This window comes from Vidua macroura, chromosome 1, assembly GCF_024509145.1.
Source record: "Vidua macroura isolate BioBank_ID:100142 chromosome 1, ASM2450914v1, whole genome shotgun sequence".
NCBI lineage: Eukaryota > Metazoa > Chordata > Aves > Passeriformes > Viduidae > Vidua > Vidua macroura.
The window spans coordinates 133,996,465-134,002,464 of NC_071571.1; the positions used below are offsets into that span (position 1 = coordinate 133,996,465).

Consider the following 6,000-nt stretch of genomic DNA (forward strand, 5'->3'; position numbering starts at 1 on the left):
TATTTATTTTCTTTTTAAAAGGTATATTAGTACAGTTTGCATTTTTTTTTCAAAGCAAATTTGGGTTTGTTTAGTTGTATAGCAGAGAGAATTTAGAAAAGGAGTGAATAGACACACACCTGTCATATCTTCAGAAAAAGAATGGGACTGAGGTTCCACAGCACACAGAGATGTAGTTTATTTACTCTTTTCATCTGTTACCATGTTCTCTTTTGCAAATAATTTTAAATGAGGAGGAAGTGAATTGAGAAATATATGCAATCTCATTATCATGTCTCCTTTTTTTGTGATAAATGCACTAGTGGGTTATAGATGAAGTTAGTAAAAGCAGGCACATGGATTAGGAAGTCAGAAAACCTCTTACATACACTTGCAACAAACCCTGTATTGAAGACCAAAAATTCAACTTTACAGTTTACAATGCTGTTTTTTCAGGGGTGTTCTGTATTACACCCTTCAACAGTGACTTACTTGTATTTTGAGTTCCCATTCTAGAATGCAAGAGCAGGAGGAGGGATCAGATTATATTAAAAAAAAAAAAAAACAACAAACCAACCAACCAACCAACCAACCAACAAACAAACAAAACAAACCAGAAAAAAGCTATAGAGAGATAGGAAAAGAAATTTGGGCAGAGCTTGGTTATGGTACAGTAATTGTGAATTATTAACAGGCAAAGAAAGGAGGAAGGGATAGATGGGAGGACAAAGGTTATAGTGGTATATACAGAAGAGCAACCCAGAAAGCTGTATTAATTAGGAAGGTAGATTTTTCAAATCACATCTTTGGAAGGGATATAAACTAGGAAAAGGACTTGACTAGTTTGGAGATGTTACTATGTGTTTTATATATGTTCTTAGAGGTCTCCTGTTGGTAATACTCAAAGATATCCCAGTGATACATGAGTGATCTCACTGGCACATGTTACTGCCACATTCATCTTCCCAGGAGAGTTTTTGTTTTGGTAGGTAGGGGATGTTTTTAATATTCTTATCGGGAGTAAGAAAACAGATGGACTATTTAAGAGGAGTGCATAGCATGTAGGACAGGAAAAAGAACTTCAGTTTGATATGCAATTAATTGGGGGATCTGTCAACTATTTTAAAAAAGCACAGAGGGAGGGAGGATTTCCTGCTTGTGAAGGAAGCAACACTTGAAAACAGAAACATAAACTTCATCCTCTCAAATCTACTGGAAAAAGAAGAGTGGCACGCTATTAGGGAGAGTACAAGACTGAACTCTGTAGTCACTTCATACAACATGAGAAAAAAGTGATGGATGAATGCTTTATAAAGTGTTTCTGCTACCACAGGTGATATTAATGCAGAACTAGAAAACTGATGCCACAGCTCAATATATATATTTATTTTAGCAGTTCTGTTTTGTCTGGAGAGGCAAAATATTTAAAAAAGCTTAAATAAAATTTCCTTCTGCCTCATTTCTCGCATTCAGTTTTAATACTTGTATTCCTAACATTGTATGGCTCCATATCCACATTTCATAGATTAGTATAGTAAAACATTACATTTTCTGCTTCAAAGAGAGAAAGTGAACAAAGCACAAAATGCATCTCCAGCTTTGAGTTCCCCTTACTTCCAACTGTGATGCATTTCTACAATTTTGTTGTTTTTTTGTTTTTTTGGTTTTTTTTGCCTCCACACTTTCTTTTCAGTACAGTTCACAGTTGGATATAGACAAAATTGGATGTTATCCCTATGACACAGATAAACTGGAGCAGGAAAGACATCCTTCCCCACCTCATCTTTTGGAGTGCAAAAAACACTCACTAATGAGGCAACCCAGTGGCCAGGAGCTCCAGACTGGTTTGGACACATGTCTGAGGGCTGCACAGCCTGATGACCCTCCCTGCTAATCCCAAATATTTCCTTCTCTTAAGGATGTCTTCTAAAGGCTCTTTTCTCCTCTGGTTCTCCCATTTCCTCTCCCTCTCGGATGCACCCTCTATCGCCACTCATCAGCAGCAGGGTCAGATTCCACTCCTGCAGTGAGAGAATGAGATTATTTCCTCCTCCATCTCCTCTTCCTCTTCCCCCACTGCTGCCAACTCCTGCAGCGGTCAGTATTTTTTCTTAAAGCCTCAGGTGCAGGAATTACGTGATTATGCAGGAATTTCATCTTCCATTGAAAATAAAATGTTCCTAGCTACTGCAAACTCAGTGCAACAGAAGACAAATACAAATAATGATCCACCTTCCAAACTAGGCAAAAGGTTGCTTCAATTTCTGAATGCTTGGACTTGGGAGTCTGTTCCCTGTTCCATCTCCTTTTACATGTAGTGGCACTCGGTATAGTAGACACTGGGTACAGTTAAAAATCTGTAGCCATCCAGCTAGAGCACTCAGCTCTTGGGGTGGGAAGAAAGAATCAGTCCAAAGTGCAATTTTGTCTGAGCTGCTCAGGGCAGGAACGCTTGTGCAAAGGGAAGAGGTACGAGAAAAAGAAAACAAAGACTGTGATAGCTCTGGATCCCTCATACCCACAATGACATAGAAACACTAGAACTCCGGTAGTCCCTCTTTTTAGTAAAATAACCTGTATAAATAGGACCTTTTAGTAGTAGCATCAATTGATACTCTGATCTTCAGACTTTTTTTATTGCTGCATACTTTGGAGCTATCACTGTTCCAGCCAGTTGACAGAAATGCTGATAACCAGCTGGAGGATGATTCATAATTATTAAAAGCTCAGAGCGATGGGAGGAAAGACATCTCTGCCTTAACTCACAGGGACAGTCACCTTTCACCTATATTTACTGACTGTTTTTCTGGATCAAAACAACTGGGGCAAAAATAGGGTTCCACCTTTCTATTGGTTTCAAAAGAGTGTAATTTCTATGGAGTATAGTTACAGAATAGATCTCATACTCAAACCAAGTAGTTTACACAAAGTTAATGGAAAGGTCAGCTCAAAGCACTACATAAAGACATCACAAGTTATTTAAATTTGGGTTGTTTTACAAAGTCAAAGAGGGAAAGAGCAAAAGAAAAGTCAGTCTCGGTTTAGAAGTATTCAGTGATTTACTATAAGTTGATTGCAGTTCAATGCTAGAACGATGTCAGCTCCAAAAAATCTAGACTGGGTGGGCAGAAACTAAGAGAAAAGAGCCAACCAGCAACCAAGTAACACATCACTGCTCACTCACTCCCTCACTAGTGGGATTGGGAGAGAATCAGAAGGGTAAAAGCCAGAGAACTCCTGGGTTGAGATAAAGACAGTTTACTAGGTAAAGCAAAACCACTCACAAAAGCAAAGCAAAGCAAAAAAAAAAATGAATCTCTGTTTCCCAGGGGCAGGCAGGCATTCAGCCATGTCCAGGACAGCAAGGCTCCATCAGATGTAGTAACAGTTACTTGGGAAAACAAATGCTGTCACTCCAAGTGTGCCCCCTCCCTCTTTCTTCTCCCCATTTTTTTTACTGAACATGATATCATGTGGTCTGGACTATCCCTTTGGTCAGTTTGGGTCACCTCTCCTGGCTGTGTCTTCTCTCAATCTCCCATGCACCCCCAGCCTCCCTTCCAGTGTGGCAGCAAGAAAAGCAGAAAAGCCCTTGGCTCTATGTAAGCACTGCTCAGCAATAACAAAAACATCACAATATTTGAAGTCCTGTGTTCAGCAAAAATCCAAATAATAGCCCTGTACCAGCCATGGTGAAGAAAACTACACCCCTGCCAAAACCAGCACAATCCAAGCTACTAAATGAGGGCTATTTAAGAGAATATTCAGCTAAGAGCATTACTTGAGAGTCTAGCCACCTGCATGCCTACTTAACATTAACTGGTTAAGAAAACTTGAAAGTTTTAAGTATCTGCAACATGATATGGACTTTTTACTGTAGGAAATGTGCCCAAGTTGAGATCAGGTTATAATTTCCTTGGGTTCATTGGGTTCATTGTGTGATAGATTTTGAGCTGTGCATTAAATTAATCACACCCATTCCAGTTCCAGGTGCGATGCATCATCACTAATACCTGAAGGGTCAGCTGGAGACCAAAGGTTATGCCTCTGTGGAATTTATCATTTCTCATTGCAAATATCTCAGAATTGGAGAAGTGGCATGGAATTCCCCTGCGTGGATAAACAGGAGGCACTGGTTCCCAGAAGAGTGAACTGGTCAGCAGCAATAAATCAACTTTAAAACACAACATCTAAACACTAAAGCAGGATGAAGTGGTCTGTGTACCATGCAAGGAGGTTAAAAGTATGCATATCATGTGCTGTGACTGATGGTTACTGAATGGGGAGATTCTTCTTATTAACTTTTTTTGGAATGAATACTCTCTCTGTTGTCATTGGTTGCATTTGCAAGAAGTTTTTGTTCCCAGTTTTTATTCTCAGCCCTGTACTTCTTGTATAAGTAGTCTTCCTCAAATGTGACCTTAGCTTTATGCAATGATTAAGAGTTTTTTCAGGCTGCTTGTTTTGCTCTTGACAGTCACGTTTCAGCTTTCTGAACATGCACATGTTCATCTCATGATTTCTAGTAACAGCATCCCCTGATAGCCTCCAGCTTTGCTGAGCTTCCCCAGGCTGCTAGGGCATTTTGTCAAGAGTGAAGACTCACAGGCTTCAAAAGAAAGATTTCCAGCTAACCCCTGGAGAAGCACTTTCTACTTGTCAATGTCCTTCATCACCCTCCCAACTCTGAGAGGTGGTGATGATCTCCCCCTTGTTATCCAAGAGCAGCAAGAAGGGAAGTGGTCTCTTGAGATTGCACTCCAGTGCCATTGGAGATGCCTCCAAATGTGTGCCTGCATTTTCTCTCACTGACAATGCTGTCTCAACACATTTTGGGGTTGAGAGAATCACAAGTCAAGGCAGAGGCCTTTCCCAGTAGCATGAAAGGAGCAGGACTCTTACACAAAACTCTAGCAAACTCCTTTGCTACTTTAAAAGCAAGTAACAACACATTTGAAAAGCAAAATTGACCCATTTAATATAATCCTGTAAATCCTGTTTACTTTGCTTGCATGATTAGAGTTTTTATGTTAGCAGGAGGAAGATGAGCAGCATGTAGAACTATTCACTTCCCTCTGCATTTGAATTTTCTGTAACATATACATTTTTCCCTTAGAAATTGAAGGCTTTTTAAAAAAATAATTATTTTTTCTTCCACATAAAAAACCAGAAAAACCACAGATGATAGGTTGGCAATAGTGACCAGAATGGAATAGTTACCTCTTTAACACAGTTCAGAGATACAGAAGGATCTGTCACATCTGTGTCACCTACATACAGGAAGAAACATGGTGTTGTCATGTCCATTTTGTTGTCAGAGTACTGCAGGAATGATGCTGCTGGTACTCAGGGTCTTCAAACAAGTTGTTTGTCAACATGCTTTTGAGTCCCTAATTGTACTCAACCAAATTTGATCTTCACCTCAAGAAACTATGTCCGTGTACCTTTTACTCTTTAAGGCCTCGGCCTTAATGCTTAGATTTGTAGCTTGCAATTTTTTTCCCCAGCCTCAGTCTTTTTGTGATCCTCAAAAATCAGGATCACAACGATGAAGGAAACCCCTTTTAAATTTTGTTACCATTAAGATCCCTGATCTTGTTTAGGACTCCTTGGCTCAAGAATGTGGATATATGTCCTGGCTCAGATACATTGTTGGAGGTGAAACAGTAGCTATGGATATCATCTGTTCAGGGTACTGTGTCAGTGCTATCCCCCGGCTTCGCTATTTCCAGCCAGATTTGCAGAAGCAACAGGAAAGTTAGCAAAGGAAGGCAAAAAGTGCTGGGTTATTTTTGTTACACTCAGTTTCCTTGCAGCTGGTCAAAGTACTCAGTACCTTCCAAATCTGACCAGATAGAAATGCAAGTGAAAACTGAACTTGAAGTGAGCACCAGACAAGCTTGGAACAGTGTCTTGTGTTTGATGCCCTTTGTCCTGCCCTGTTTCATCAGCAAGACTGAGCAGCCTTTTGTGCACACTCACACCATAAGATGTAAATGCAAAGCCAGAAGGTCTCACCTA

The 6,000-nt window shown here is 40.0% G+C and overlaps 1 protein-coding gene across 1 annotated transcript in view; it reads left to right on the plus strand.

The window, feature by feature from the left end:
• Positions 1-4,414, plus strand: part of LOC128809209 (uncharacterized) — a 6,798-nt gene extending 2,384 nt beyond the window's left edge. Inside the window, exon 3 of the mRNA XM_053981035.1 lies at positions 3,964-4,414. The gene's annotated coding sequence lies outside the window, so the exon portion shown is untranslated. The remainder of the gene's footprint in view (positions 1-3,963) is intronic.
• Positions 4,415-6,000: the final 1,586 nt, after the last annotated feature.